Source organism: Passer domesticus, chromosome 4, assembly GCF_036417665.1.
Source record: "Passer domesticus isolate bPasDom1 chromosome 4, bPasDom1.hap1, whole genome shotgun sequence".
Lineage (NCBI taxonomy): Eukaryota > Metazoa > Chordata > Aves > Passeriformes > Passeridae > Passer > Passer domesticus.
The window spans coordinates 78,753,690-78,770,130 of record NC_087477.1 but is presented as its reverse complement, the minus strand read 5'-3'; the positions used below and the strand labels follow the sequence as shown (position 1 = coordinate 78,770,130).

At 45.2% G+C, this 16,441-nt stretch overlaps 2 long non-coding RNA genes across 2 annotated transcripts; one reads left to right on the top strand and one right to left on the bottom strand.

Moving 5' to 3' along the window:
* Positions 1 to 7,896: 7,896 nt before the first annotated feature.
* On the bottom strand, positions 7,897 to 11,070 carry LOC135300126 (uncharacterized). Its single transcript, XR_010362008.1, has 4 exons — positions 10,819 to 11,070; positions 8,331 to 8,391; positions 8,109 to 8,227; positions 7,897 to 8,023 (listed from the first exon to the last, which is right to left on the bottom strand). It is a non-coding gene; the product is annotated as an uncharacterized LOC135300126 (long non-coding RNA).
* A 109-nt stretch (positions 11,071 to 11,179) lies between these two features.
* On the top strand, positions 11,180 to 12,327 carry LOC135300125 (uncharacterized). The gene is made up of 2 exons (XR_010362007.1): positions 11,180 to 11,292; positions 12,226 to 12,327. It is a non-coding gene; the product is annotated as an uncharacterized LOC135300125 (long non-coding RNA).
* Positions 12,328 to 16,441: the final 4,114 nt, after the last annotated feature.

Below are 16,441 nucleotides of genomic sequence, written 5' to 3'. Positions count from 1 at the left end.
GGCAGTGGAAAGCTGAGCCTGAGCCAGCAGTGCCCTGGCAGCCAGCAGGGACATCCCTGTCCTGGGGACATCAGGGACAGCACGGCCAGCCGGGCAAGGGAGGGATTGTCCCGCTCTGCTCGGGGCTGGGCCGGCCTCACCTCCAGTGCTGGGGCAGCTCTGGGTGCCACAATGTAAGAAAAACATTAAACCATCAGAGAGTGCCCAGAGGAGGGCACAGGGATGGGGAAGGGCCTTGAGGGGAAGCGTGTGAGGAGAGGCTGAGGGCACTTGGTCTGCTCAGCCTGAGGGGACAGAGAGGAGACCTCAGTGCAGATACAGCTGCCTCGTGAGGGGAAGAGGAGGGACAGACACTGATCTCTGCTCTCTGGTGACACTGACAGGACCCAAGGAATGGCCTGAAGCTGTGCCAGGGGAGGTTCAAGTTGGATATCAGGAAAAGGTTCTTCCCCCAGAGGGTGGCTGGGCACTGAGCAGGCTCCCCAGGGCAGTGCTCACAGCACAGCCTGGCAGAGCTCAGGAGTGCTTGGACAATGCTCTGGGGCACAGGGTGGGACTCCTGGGGATGGTGCTGTGCAGGGCCAGGAGCTGGACTGGTGACTCCATCACCTCACAGAATCACAGGCGGGGTCAGGCTGGGAGGAACCACAGTGCATTACCTGATCCAACCCATGCCATCAGCTGCCTCCAGAAACATTCCTGTAAATATAACCAGTACAAATAATTGTGTATTTATGAGCATAGATGGGGTGGGGAGGGCTGTGGGAGTGGTTGAGAAGAGAGAAAGTATTGCTTTGGAGCAAAAATAAGGAAGCAAAGTCATGCTCTGATTTCTTCCTGATTTATTAATTAATTGTGTCCCTAAAACTGAGTCTGGAAGGAGGCTGTAATGAATCCAAATGTTAAGCTTCTCATGAGGTATTCCCTTAGGAGGACACACACACACTGATTTTATAAAGAACTCCCTCACTACTAAAAAATTTATACCTGGATCCATTTTCAAATCAATTTTTCCTTGAGGCTTTCACTAAGACTCTTGTGGAGATTATAGAATTTGAGTTAGCTGCCAATGCATCATCATTCTGTATACAGAAACATTTCACTTTTTTAGTGTTTTTAACAGGATCATGTAAGATGAGGGTAGGGGTTGTTGCTTTGATGGCTTGGTTTTTTTAAACCTCAGTAGCAGAAATATCTCTTCAGTCCTTTTTATTCAAACCTTACTGTGTATAGAGTCTTTTGAGTCTGTAATTAACATCAATGCAAGGCATCATCACGCTAACTGTTGAAGTTTCAGGGTATAAAAATGAGCTGTACAATATCTTAATTGGCCAGACATAAATGGGATTGAGGAAAAATAAACTTATTTTCAATTTTTTTTTAATGCAGTGGTTTGGTTCCCATCAGAGAACACTCTGTCCAACCAACATTCATTTTGCTGATTTATTCAACTGCCTATAAAGAAACCATTCAGCCCAGGGAGAAACAATGCAGCAATTATCAGCATTCAGGTAGCAGTGACAGGGGCTGCCTCACAAAACTCAGGTCAGAGCCAGTTCTAGTGGCCAAAGGACTCCTAGGATGTTTGCCCCTTCCTTATGCCACAAACATTGTGGTGAACTTCCCACCAGGCAGAAATCCTTCAGGATGATCTTGTTCTCCAGAAAAGCTGTGAATTCCCCATCCCTGGAAGTGTTTGAGACCAGATTTGATGGGGCTCTGAGCAGCCTGGCCTAGTGGGAGGTGTCCTCACCCATGGCAGGGGGTTGGACCTGGGTGGTTTTTAATGTCCCTTCCAAGCCAAGCCATTCTGTAATTCTACAGCAGGAGTCACACACTCGATCCATACAATAAACTCAGACATATTAAAAAACTTCAGGTTGTGTTCAGCCTGGCACCTGTACAAACTGCACAGTGGGCACAGCCACAAAATGGACTTTGTGGGCAGGTGTTTAACAGCATCAAATATACCCCTGATTTCCCATTCAGAACCTGAAGCAGGTTTGTCTCCTGGTCTAAAAAACATCTCATTGACCAATGCAGGTGCCAACAGGGAGGGTTTGGCAGGAAGGCCATCCTTGGAGGGAAAGCCTGTATTTAGGGAATTGCTAAACCAGGGACAAGTTCTTGAGCTGGTTTAGCCCTTACTCACCTCAGTGATGACTCTGGACCTACATTTCTGGCATCAGCTGATGTCTGATTGCTGTCTGATGTCTGATCTAAGGTATGTCTGAGCTTACCCTCGATAAAACAACCCAGCAGCTTGAAATCCTCATGATCTTGTTAGCTGTAGTGGCACCATCACCTCCTATCACTGGAACTTAAGGATGTGCAAACAAATTGGTCATCCCCCACCATCTCCCTGGAATCAAGGCAGGAACCCAAGTGTGAAGCTAAACCTGGCCTCACATCTACCCAGCTTCCAGCAGCTAAGGAGAGCTGGCCCTTCTAAAAACAGATAAGTTTGTGGATTTCTATAATTTATAAGTTGTAAATAAAAATAATCCCAGCATCTCAGCCCAAGTAAAGTGACTGAGAGGAGCTGGACCACTGCTCTTCTTTCCTTTGAAAAGAGCACAGAGAAATTCAGAGCTGAGGATTCCCTCTGGAGGGATTAGCCACACTTGTGCTTTAACCTGCTTTATTTTTAACTTAGAGCCTGTGGTTTTCAGTAACAGAGCTATGGCTGAGAGCATCTGCTAAGGAATTAGTTAGAAATTAACTTTGCTGGGACTTCTGTAACTCCAGAGAGCAGAGATAAGGAGCAGTGGAGAGTCATGGCAGCGAGGGTGTAGGTGGAGCAAGAAAAGGATCATCCAGCTTGCTCTTTTTCTGTGCAGTCCCCATTTTGCTTTCAGCAAACAAATTCTATATTTTGCTTCTGAAAAATCCTGCTAACGTTTGTGGTACTATTAGTATAGTTACTGTGGGGGGCTCAGTATTATTAATGCCAAATGAAAATAAAGAACCACGCAAACACTACCCCTCATCCCCTAAGCTGTGGCTTGTTGTTTCTGAAGAGGCTGACATTTCTACAGTGCTTCACAAACAGGAGATCAGATTTCAGCTTGGCACCAACTGTGGTCACAGCGTCAACGTCGGAAGCACTTCAGTGGGAAGTCCTAAGGATGGACACCTGCAGCCTGCCGGCCCCAAAATGATCCTTTCAGGTCCACCATGGCTTGGATTTCTCCTGGAAGGAAGATGCTGCCAAAGATTTGTAGTGATCTTCATCTAAATAGTGGGGTTTTTTTCCTTTGCTCTGCGATTTGAACCAAGCCTGGCTCTGTCACATATCAGGGGCTTATCAGAGCTTACTCATTTTATTCAGTAAATTTTGCCAGAAATGCTTCAGCAGCTCCAGGTCTTAGAGAAAAGCTTGACATTTGATGGGGTTTTGCAGCAGCTCACTGGGCTGCAGCCATACACCTCGCACTGCCTTTGTCCCTCCTGGAGACAGGGCAGCCAAGCACAGCGAGTTGGTTTATTGAAAACACGGCTGTCAGACCTGGGGCTGCCCCACAGAGCTGGGAAAGGTCACATCCTGCAGACCTGCACTTTCAGATCATCAGGGTGCGCTGCTGGTAACGAGGAGTGAAGCAGACCTGAAGATGGGAGGGGTTCATAAAGGGAAAACAGCAGACTGGGACAAATTCTGTTCTCAGATACCCTGCTTGGGGTTTTCCTGGTGTTGGAGCAGGATAAAGGATCCTGCAAAACCTCTGCCACACAGAGAGAAGCAGGAGCAAAATGGCATGCAAGTTCCTTGAAATGCTTATGCCAGAAAAGCCTCTGGCCATGACTTGTCCCCCTGCTATCAGGAATTGAGTTTGGCTGTTAATTTTTCATAGAATCATGGAATGGTTTGGGTGGGAAGGGACCTTAAAGACCATTTCATTCCAATCGTAATTCTTTGCCCTGAAAAAAACTCCATTGAATACCAATTAATCCCTGTGTGATAAATAAATTTGTCTTTTTCCCTGGAGGCCACACTGATTTTTAAGGTTTCAGGATTGTGGGGTGCATCTCAGCAGGAGTTAAGCTGAAAGCTGATAAAACCCTGACATCTAAGGGCCAGAACTGCAGCAGGGGAAATAGGAACATTTCTTTTGACCTCAGCATCCCTGAAATGCTGTGGTTCATGTGTCTCTGCATAATTAGTCATGGAGCAATGACATGGAGCAGTGATCTTTTTTACCCCTGTAGGGTTTAAGAAAGACATAACTCTGAACATCAGCATCAGAAATTAAGAGAGTGGTAAGGACTGGGAGCACCCAAAAGCCACAACAAGAGAAAGGTCTCAACCTGGCTAAATGTAGCACAGCCTACAACAGATCAGATCAGGTCTGGTCTAGTCTGGTGTCCCCAGAAGTCACAAACACATGGAACAATGTGTTCACCTTCACCAGGGAGAGCAATAAATCCAGCTCCTTCCCTTTTGCCCTGTTCCCCATCATCATCATCAGCTATTTCACAGACAGATTGGTTGGACCACTGCAGGACAAGTGGGCTGGGTAGGGCAGGGCTCTGGGGTCCTGCAGCAGGAACTGGCGCCTTTTCTTATCCCCAGGTGACAAACTTCTCCCTCCAGCAGTCTCCTGGGCCTATTCCCTTAGTTCCAGTGATGTTCACCCACCTATCCTGGAGACACACGCACAAAAGCACAAAGAGAAGCTCAGCTGCATCTCTTATTTAATTCTGCATCATCGAGCCACAGAATGCTTTGAGTTGGAAGGAACATTTAAAGATCCTGTAGGCCAATTTCCTGTCATGAGCAGGGACATCTTGCACTAGACCAAGCTTCTCAGGGCCCTGGCCAATCTGAATATATGTCAATGCCTTAAGAAATGCTGAGCTGACAAATTACACATTTTTACTCCCTTTTATTGGATGCCACCAGCTCATTTTCAGTGGTCAGACAGGTCATGTGCAGTCTGGAAATCCCAGAGCTGGCCACAGCAGCCTCACAAACATATCTGTTGGAATTTTTTTGCACTAAAATTGCTTTTCTTTTCAGGCACTGTGGGATTGATGAAGAGTAGAAGTTCTCTAGAGCCCACCATTTCTCTGGAGGCTTAACAGCCCCAGAATAAAATATGAATATAGGTTTATTCCATGGCAGGATTTGTCTTGCACCTAAAGAAAAAAATAATTTTGCTCAAATTTGTTGTTACACTGAAGCCAGCTTTGTCCTTGCAAAAGTAACTGAAAACATTAAAAGAACCCAGATGCTTTCTAAAATTAAGAGTTTTATTTGAGGTTTTTAATGTTGCAGAAATTGTAAAAATTTTGCTGACAGAGCAATGTCAGTGTGCAAAGTTCTACAGGACCAAGTTAATGTTCTACTGAAATCCTTTGCTTCAGGACTAGTTTTTGAATGTCTACAAAATGTATACAAATGTCTAAACTAAATCCACTGGGGCTAATCCTCATTTCACATCCTTGCAGTTAAAGCTGGAGCAGCAGTGGTGAAGGCACTGCAATGGCAGCACTTGAGAGCTGGTGACCTTTGTGAGATCCCTCTGGCTATTTATCCTTTAAATATCATTAAGTATACCTATTTTTCATTTTTAGTATTATTCAGCATATATTTTCAATTGGCCAGAGAAGCTGTGGCTTCCCCATCCCTGAAATTGTTCAAGGATGAGGCTCTGACCAGCCTGGTCTAGTGGAAGGTGTTGCTGCCCATGGCATCCCACAGTGCCTGAAAAGAACAAGGTGATCTTTAAGGTCCTTTCCAACCCAAACCATTCCACGATTCCCGGATTTTTCCGTGCATTGTAACAGCCACAAACACCACTAGATGTCACAACTGCTTCACTTTTTGACTGCTCCCTCCTGAACAGCCTGGGCTGAGACCAACTTTTGCAGGTTTAACTGAGGAGCAAAATACAAACTAAGCAAAGCCAAGCTTTTGTCCTCAGGAAGTGCAGGGTGCTTTAGGACACACCTTTCTTGAAAAAAAAAAAATAAATCACGTGTTTCTCAAATCCTCTGATTTTGGGCACAAAAAGGCTCTGCAGTTTGTTCAATATGAAGGAATTAGTGTGCAGGACCACCCTTTGAAACTACAGCAAAAAGCTGTGGAGAAGAAGTTGATGTGGAACACAAAACACTGTGCTGGAGGCAGGAAAGAGTAGTGACCACAGGATATTATTTTTTGCCTTTATTCTGATCATTTCAGTGCTAGCAGTAACTTTCCTGCCCTTTCCCTGGCTATAGCATATGGCATTTGTGTTGTCACTGTGGTTGTTGATGCTTGATGGTCCTGGAACACACAAGCAGCCACCCACGTCCTCCTACTGAAATCGTGAAGAAATAGCAATAACATCAACTGAACTTAATCAGGCCAAACTCGAGGTGTTTTCTGTTGCAGGAGCTAATTTTAGATGCCAAACTGCCACAGAGGCTGGCTGTATCTCTGCCCTATTTTAGCAGCTCGTGGCAGAGAGGTAAATGATTGGAAGGTGAAGGAGCAAGCACAGTTGCTTCAGCCCATGTGAAGGTCAGGGAAGAATATTCTTCCTCTGTTCCCAAGGCAATCTGATTTCTGTCTTTGCTGGTGTCATCCATAGGAACCTGTTCATCCTCAGGTCTTGGCACAGAGGTTGCCACAAAAGAAAAATACACTGTTTTCGGGGGGAGGTTCAAACTAATTATTTCCCACAGGCTTTTAGAGAATTTTTCTCCCTCCCCTAAACACACTGTAGTCAGTGCACCAGCCTGTGCCATCATTATGTGCATGAAAATAATAGCAAAGCTGAAGATAATTAATTCATTTATTCACTCTCTCATGACCAGTAATTGCTCCTGTGGATTCCTTTTTCACTCCAGTGACAACAGTTATTGCAAAAAAACCAAAACTGAATTCCTGTGAAATTGCTGTTAAAGCATTCCCCGAAGGTGAAAAAAACAAAACAAAACAAAACAAACAAAAAAAAAAACAAAACCAATAAACTTAAAGCCAATAAAAAAGTAAAAAGAAAAAGAAAGCAAAAGTGATTGTCAGAACAACAGCACCTTACAAGAAGCAGTGAACATCTTGATGGGGGTGTTCTCACTGTGCTGATTTGTGAACAAACTTCTTTGTGAGGGGAAAAGGAAGGGCAGACATTGATTTCTGCTCTGTGCCACGGGACAGCAACCGAGGAATGGCCTGAAGCTGTGTCAGGGGAGGTTCAGGTTGGATATCAGGTAAAGGTTCTTCCCCCAGAGGGTGGCTGGGCACTGAACAGGCTCCCCAGGGCAGTGCTCACAGCACAGCCTGGCAGAGCTCAGGAGTGCTTGGACAATGCTCTGGGCACAGGGTGGGACTCCTGGGGATGGTGCTGTGCAGGGCCAGGAGCTGGACTGGGTGATCCTTGGGGGTCCCTTCCAACTCAGCTTGTTCTGTGATTCTGTGAAGAACCTAGTTTAACTTTATCCCTAAAATGGACATGAAATGGGAAAGCCCAGGAACTTCAGCTAAATTAGTTCATATCCCAGCTGTCCTTCTCTAAAAGCTGAGTGCATTTAATGGGAAAACAGATATAAAGTCCCACAGAAAATAAATGGCACTTTTACCTTGAGAGAGCTTTGAGTCAGACCTGCAGTGGGTTCCAGAGGAACCCACTGGAGGTGCTCCCATCTCTCTGGGAGATGTCCCATCACAGGGCATTGCAAGCACAGGCAGGAGCCTGCTTTTCCTGAGCAAGGGGCATTTTCAGCTCAGGGGGGTTTCTGCTTGGCTACACCACAATGGGTAGCTGTTTGCTCTCACACTCCACTGAAACACCCAGACACATTTATCCTCAAACTGAAATATTTGCAGTGCTTAAATTCACTGAGATTATTGGCAGGTTTAGAATGAGACAAGCCTGTAGGAGACCACAGTGAAGCACCACGCATACACCTGCATGTGACAAAATATGATTTTTATTAGATTTACCTGTGAGAAACATTTGAAAGGTGAGGTTTTAAATGGCTGATTCTGGCTGAACCACAGAGCAGGGCTGGACCATGGGTTAGGACCCACATCTCTCCACTGTAACAGGAACCCAGAGTGGCACAAAGGTGTGTGAACTGCCTCAGGCCTGGGCAGAGCGTTCCCAGCCTCTCTACACACTTACCTAATTTGCATGACTTGCCCATCACAAGATTAATTATTACAGTGGCTTTAGTCAAATTCCTCTTCCTCACTTTAAAGCAATGCTTTGTCCATCTGACTTCAGATGCAGCCTAAAACCAACTGAGAGCAATGAGTCTGTTCAAACTGACAGGCTTTGCTAAATGAGCTTCTCTGCTGGACTCAGTGGTGCTTTCTTTTGAGATGACACCAAATCACAGCTCACCCAAGCCTGATGCCAGTTCCCTTTGTGACTGGAGAGAAGACAAACTTGGCCCACAATTTGCCTGGGAGAAAAGAGGAAAGAAAAGGAAGGAGAGAAATATTTTCAACCACCCCCCATCCTCAATATGTAGCCCAGCTTTTTCTAAATCAATCTAACAAATCCTAGATGAAAACATTAATCATAGCTATAGATAGGTTATATGGATACAGATATGGATTATATAGATTATAATAGATATAGCTATAGAAAGATATAAATATAGATATAGATGATATGTAGATATAGTTATGGATGATATAGATAGATTAAGTGTAGATATAGATGATATATACAGATATAGATATAAATATGGATATAGCTATAGATAGATATAGATGATAGCGATATATATTAGATTTAGACAAAGATATATATAGATATAGATTATAGATATAGATATATATAGATATAGATTATATAGATTAGATATAGATATAGATATAGATATAGATATAGATATAGATATAGATATATAGATATAGGCATAGATAGATAGATATAGGCATAGGTATAGATAGATAAAGATAGATGTAGCCCCTCCTCTGCCCCATGTCAGCCTGGGAAGCACCCTGTGAGACCCAGGGAGGCTTCCTCCCTTTGGTGAACTTCCCAAGCTGTGCCCATTGGACCAGCCCATCCTCAGGGCTTGGAGCTGTATCCGAGATGCCCCAGTGATCATCCTCAAGACACCAAAGGTTCCTGGTGTGTTTTGCTTAGACTGTTTGGGCTGACTTCTCCAAGCATTGCATGTGTTTGTCTGGAGAGGCCTTGCCTGTTTCCAGAAAAACAGGATGATTTCAAACCATCTGTTTATCAGCAGGGGTGACAGCTACTACTGCCAGGTGAAAACTGAGATGCTCATCTCTTTTGTCTTCTTGGAACAGTATTGAAAAACAAACAGCCCCATGGCTGGTCAGGTTTGGTCACAACCCAGAAACTCTCTTTAGCAACCTGGCTGCTGGCACCCGAGTGTGTTAAATCAGACTTTTGTGGGTGATGAAGGCAATGACAGGGCTGATACTGGATGTAGGGAGTGACTGGCAAACAGCCCAGTCTCCAGCACAGCCACTGTCACCATCCCTGTGATGAGGAGATAAACAACACAAATTTGAGTGTTTTGGCTTCATCTCACTCTCCAAAAATCACCTGTCGTGTTTCTGCAGTGACCTGGCTGGTTCCCAGAAAGCATCCCCCGCTCCCACACTGGTTCCATGGAATTTTTCAGCACATGAATCTCCATATCCTCCCCCTGATCACACCTCTGCACAGAACAAGCCCAGTGAATGGGTCCCATCAGAGATCTTTCTGTGAAACACCTTGATTTTTAAAACTGCATTTCACTCAATCTTTTAAAACATCTTTCCTCTCCATCTGGGACTCCATATGCAGCTGTCAGTGATTTCTGGCTCATCAGCTCCACGCACTTCACTGGAGCTGTTCCTGCTGGGTGTGGAGGTGAGGAACCCTTGCCATGGGTTGTCACCCTCTGATCAGTGGAAGCCTTTTACAAGATCACATTTTTCTAGCAAGTAAGCAACAGCTTGGGCCAACATGAGGTACTCTGTATACTTGAGTAGATCTGAAAAAATCTCTCTGCATCCTCCATTGAATATTCTGAATTCAGGAAAATCTTGTAGCCATCCTTTCTGCTTCTACAGATCCCTCCTAGAATCACATTTCTGCTCTAAGCAATGCAACACTTTGCTAAAGTGTTGTTATAATTCTCTGGTGTTGAGAGACTTGTAGGCAGGAGGGGATGTGGGTTACCTTTGTCTGGGGTGGGCACCCCCAGGAGTTGAGGGGTTCTGCCTAAAATAGATGGGGTGAATCCATTTTGCTCTTTCCATAAGGCTCCATGTTTGTCCAAGCTCATGTAGCTTTTGAGTGGGAAGTTATGTGAAATAAATCCTATTACTGATGTGGGAAAACTAGGAATAAGTTGTTCCTGGTCCTGCTCTATCCATCTGTTTGATCAGCAAAATGGGTGCAGAGATGGATCAATAGACAAATAAAAGAATTATAGCAGACAGTATTTCTCTGTGCTTGGCCAGCCATCTGGCTAAATAGCAATATTGATCCTGTAAATAATGACATCCCTGAAATACCTCACTTACTCCTCAAGCAATAAATACAGGCCTTAGGGCGTGAATTTCTCCACTGAATTTTTTCTTGGGAAGGCAGACATCCAACACAGAGTAACAGCAACGTGTGGATTGTCTCTCTCACATGGGTTTTATCTTATCTATTTCTCTTAAATGAGTCAAATGAAGACTAGAAAGCATCAGGCTTTTTTTCTGTCTCATTTACTGAATATTCAGTTTGGAACTGTGAGTATTATCAATAAAAGTTTGAGTTTTCTAAGCATTCATTGACCAAACAAAGCTTATTTTCCCCTTTATAACCAAAATGTTCCCAATCTGGATGACTGAAATAAGTGTCAAGAGCTCACATTTGGCACTTGGTGACTGCACCACTTTTAGGCAGCCGAGTGGAAGAGCTGAGTTCAAACCCAGAACAGCTGTAGAAAGGATCCCCTATGTGAGCTGCCCCATCAAGGCTTGCAGATAAAAAAGGCCCAAGGCCAAGTCAGTCCTGATCCAGAGGGATCCAGGAGTCCAGAGGGAGGGTCTCTGTGCGGCTGTGTGGGACGGGTGGGATCAGACCAGCTCAGAGGGGAAAGCAGGGGCTGCCCTGTGCTGGGATGTCCCTGGGCTCATGGGATGTCCCTTTGTGACAGTGTCCTTTGTGTCCCTTTGTGACAGAGGCGTGTTCCAGGGCTCTTTGTGACACAGGGGCTGTGCTGGGGTGTTTTTGGGGCACAGAGGCCCGGGCTGCCACTGCCCCAGAGCACCTTTCTCAGGAGGCAGCAGCGGCCTGAGAGCCCCTGCAGGAAAGCATGACAGAGACACCCAACGGGGAGAAGGTGAATCCCAAATCCCTGCCCACCCAGGGGCTGCTGAGCCTGAAGAGACAAAGGATGGGGCCGGACAGAGAGGCTGCTGATGGCACAAGGCTGGGCTGGAGCTGTGCCAAGACAGCCCCCTCCACCCCATGCCCCCTCTGTCCCACAGATGGACTTCGAGCAGCCCCAGGTGGACCACAGGCAGCCACGGAGTGAGAAGCGCTGCCCAAATTCTCCTCCTGAGGCACAAGAGGCAGCAGCCCTGGGTGGGCAGGTGTCCTCAGCAGGGGCACAGAGCCATGTCCCACCCCTGCAGAGCCTCTGCTCTCTCCCAGGCCCCTCATCTGCCCAGGGGACAGCCCAGACCCTCAGCAAGCCTGGGCCAGTGCTGGGAGCACCAGAGCCCGGGGAGGGGTCCTGGGCCAGTGGGGAGGAACAGAAGGAAGTCTGCCATCCCCTCCAGCCCTGCCGAGGGGAAAACCACATGGAACAGGAGCTGTCCCAAGGGGAAGTCAACAGAATCCCCAAGCCTTCCCAAGGGGAAAACAGCAAAAAAACATCCCCGCGGGAAAACTGGCGACAGATCACAATCCGGACGGTCTGGGTCAACCCCAACTACCCGGAGCTCTTGTGGGACCCCCTCCAGGAGGAGGCAAAGGCAGCAACTCCTTCTGCCTCAGAGGAGCAGGTGCCAGCAGCAGGGACACAGAGCCCTGGCCCGGCCAGCCCCTGCTGCTCCCCCTGTTCCTCACAGACCCGGCTGGCAGCCCAGGCCCTCGGTGACCTGCGGGGTGTCCACAGGCAGCCCTCCAGGCGGGCCCTGCAGGCCCTGTGCACCCTGCTCTGGTGCTCCTGCATGGAGCTGCAGCTGGGTGATTAGTGCCCACTGCCAGACTCAAATCAGTTCGTTTGGGATAGTTCAGTTGTCAATAAATTTTTTTTATATTTGCAAAGGGCTCTGGAGAATTGTCGTCGTCCCTCATTACTGCACAGAGGCTCAAAGCAACCAACACCATTCCTGCAGGAGGACATCCAATAAAAGATGCTGATTTGCCAGTAGTGCTCAGTGAGCCACCCCAGGACCCTGATGGGTTCCAGCAGCACCAGAGATTTGAAAATCAGTGTTTTCATGGTCGTTGTGGCCAAGACAACCACCAATCACCACCTCCCCCATGAGAGCCTCTCTGGGAACAAGTAGCAAAGCACAGAGGGCACCTCTCCACATTAGCTTCCTGTGGCCCTCTGCCAAGTTGTCATCCAGGTGCCTTGGGAATCTCCTGGACCTGTCTTTTCCCAGTTAACATCTGGCCAGTGGAATTGCCCCACAAGGACAAGGGTGGTTGGGTTGGTGGTGTCCTGAGAGTCCTTAAAGAATAATTCCAATATGCCATGTCCTGGTTGGAATAATGAACAATATCCTCTGACTGGTGTCCAGAATTCTGGGCACTTGAAGTGAAGAAATGTCACTTTGAGATGAAGGAGCTTGGATGAAATATACCCTGCTGACCTGGCATATGGGAGATGTAATCAACTTTACTTTCAGTTCACTGTCTCTAGAACATCCATGATTTTAAAGGCTGAGGTATTAGATTGACTCCAGGGGAAAAAAATCCCAGCTAAGTAACCAGATGGGTTTTCCTCTTCACAACTTGACACAGGCCAAGCTTAGCTGTGGAGAGGGAACATGGAACTGTGCCTGCCTGCCTGGGAGCATAAAAACATGTCCCTCTGTTTTTAAAAAAACAATCTTACCTTTTTTATCCTTTATACATGGCCCAAAATTGATTTAGTTGAAAAGCAGAAGAGGCAAGAAGTTGCCCAGGCAGGATGGATTAAATGATGCTGAACCTCTGTGTAATGTTTTGATGTGATTGTGACTGTCACATGTGGCAAAACCTCCAGCTGTACAATCCAATGAGCAGAGATTATTTTTCTAATGGTTCTACAGCTGAGGGTGTTCAACCTGCTAAAGTTTTTTGCTGACTTGCTTTAAAAGTGGTAAAAGCTCTTGGCCAGCCTCGCTGGTGCTGAGGCAATGGTGTTGGTGAGGCACAGCATCCCAGGAACTGGAAATGAAGCCCATTGGGCATCTGTGGGCATCAGAGATAGGAATTACAGCAAAGCAACTCCTTGAGCAGCTTCCAAGGATCAGATGAAGGAGCAACAATGGCCTTGGGCTGCTGGGGAGCCTCTGGAAGGAGGCTGGGAAATGCTGTTGATAGCCAGGGCTATCACAGCAGCAAATCCAGAGGAAAAACAAAGAGCCTGAGCAGGAACCCTCAGTGCAGCTCCCAAAGCCCTGCCAGGATCAGCATGTGCTGCGTGTGCTCTCAAATAGGGATGAAAGAAACTTTTCATAAATGATAAACCACAGCCCACAGCTGACCTGCAGAGAAACCTGCAAGTACCCTGTCCAAAAAGTGGTGGTCTGTGGCAAAGAGGCTGAGTTTGCCCAAGGTGCTCATATGCAGTGGATCATACCCTGAAAACCCTCTCAGTACAAAGTGTGATTATCTGCTTGCTCTTCAATTAGACAAGGTTTTGGTACATCACTTATGAGCTGTTGGATTTGATTCTTCACTGATCCGGTCCAACCCTCACTAAGTTACATATAAAAGTAAAGGAAAGAATTATAATCTCCTCTTCAAAAAATAATACTTATTTAAGGGTTAAAATGAAGGCAGGACTGTCTTTTTTTTTTTCCTAGCAATAAATTAAGAGAGTAAGAAAAGCATCCCAGTGTACCATCTAGATTTACAGCAGGGTTTTTCAATTTCATTTGTCATTGCCAAATACATTACACTGGGATTAAACTGTACAGGTTATTAAATACTGATTACAAGAAGACAGCGTGCTGTGGCAGGCAAATAAAACTAGCAAGTTACTGAAATGAAGGCTTTGAAAATGTTTTAAGGGAATTAATGTTTAATTAGAGATTTTGATCTATAAGGCATTCTAGTAATAGCTTCAGTAGGAGATTACACAAACCTGTGAGACGTTTATAAGTAGAAAGGATACTTGATGTAGTATTTTCTTTAATTAATCCTGCAGTGGAAGACCACCATGAGGGAATTTAGAGTTTGGTGCACAATCAAAAAGATCATTCCAGTCAGCAGGCACTTCAGCTTCTGTGGGGTTTTTTGCATTATCAAATTCATGTGCACATATTTTTAACAATACAGCATGAGATGAAGTTTGAATTTAGTGTGATTAAGAATATTTCTAACTCTACATCCCCAAGGGAACTTGGATATTGATGTGTTGGGAGGCTGACAGATCTGAGGTATTTGGCTTAATAGTCACTTTTTTCCTCCTGCTGAATTTCATCTTTGTTACTGACTTCCAGAAACAACATAAATCATCAAAAGCATTTTGCTTTCCTACATGATTGATGGTTTTATCTTTCACTCAGACATTCTTGTACAAAGTCTTCCATTTCCACTAAAAAAATAGTTTATGTAATTTCCTGTAGTCAAACCCAGTGACTGATCCTTTACTGTTTTGTTCACTACATTTTAACATTGATGGTCTGACATGACTTTCACAAGTCTAGAAGTGTCATTAAGGAAGTGTAAGAGGTGTTTGTGTCGGTAGGTGTAAAAATACAAACACAAAAGTCTCATGATCTGAAAAAAAAAATTCCTGGTCCCAGCTACCAGGGTTATGGAGTTACAGGGATGATAAAACTCCCATCAAAGTTACTGGAAGGGGAAATTAATAAACTTCACCAATTTTCAGTGGAAAAACCCATCAGTTTTAGGTCTTTAAGTTCATCTTTAATCTGAAATGCATCACCTTTCTGCTGATGTACTGAGTGAAATAAAGCTGCAGAGACATTTTTGAGGATTCAAAAGGCTGGATAAAATTGAAAAATTACTTTGAAAATGAGGACATCTTTCCTTTTCCTCGTTCCTTTCCAGGAGCAGCTGGACTACGGACAATGTCATTACACCATTTTTTGTTAAATCCTCACAGTTAAAAAATGGATCAGGCCTTATGTTTCAAAGATATTAATACATATTACAGCTTACTAATATTCCTCACAGCTAATTTTTATCACTCGTTATGCTATGCTGATTTTGTCCTCATCACTTTAGCTGTAATTGTTTGGTTTAATACCCAGAGCACACACCCTCTATGCTGCCTGCTTAATTATTTTCACCTCTTTTTGTGTCACATTTCTCAGATCAGTAATTATGTCAGATCATAAACCCCATCCTACACTGACTATAATAACTTGATAAATAGTAATACTTTCTATATAACATGGAATAAGGTAAGTTGGTTTAACAAAACAATAATAATTTCTTTCTGGTTAGTTTAATTAATCTTAATTACTTAACCTACTAACCACAGGTTAATTAAATTAAATCTGATACACTCTCTTACTATATTTATATTGCTTTTTTTTTTCTTCCTGAATGGGACTAGTGTTTCATTACCTCTGTTGCTCATTAATTTTAGTGCTGCTGTTGCTCTTTCTTGAAAGGTTTGTTTCCTCCAGAGCCAAGTTAATCCATAATTCAGAGCTAATGGTAAATCTCTGTGCATTACCCACCACGCACAACCCAAAAGGCAATGGGGGGGTGGCCTGGATCACATCAGGTAACAGAACCCACTGCAGGAATGCACCCGAAATAGCCACCACCAGCCTGCCTTGGGTGGAAAAGGACACCTCCTTCCACCTGCTTTTGATAGCAATTTTTTTCCCAATGCCATCTTCTAAAAATATATCCCTGCTTTTCTTCCCAGGGTGCATGGGAGCAGGGTGGGAGAGAAGTGGCAGCCCGTTTCTAAAGGCTTCTGAAGGCTCTTTTGAAGAGCACCTTGAAAAACCAAAGCCCAGAGCAAATGCCACAGTAAACCAGCCACGGTGGTAAAATCAAATCCAGCAAACTCAGGTTCAGGAGCTCTCAGGAGCAGCTGCACTGCTTCTACCCAGGGCAGTGACAGGGAGCTGCAGTGCCTGCCCTCAGCTGGAGATCCACCACAGCATGCTCATCTATGAACTGTTACCTCTCCAAAAACATATGTAATAATGGTGGTAGCCTGGAAAAGCAAGGACCAGGGACTAGGAATACTTCTGCTGCCTGTACACTTCACTTTGTTTGAAGAAAGTGATATCCATCCCCAGGAGAGGATGGACTACCTGCACCACACCTGGACGTGC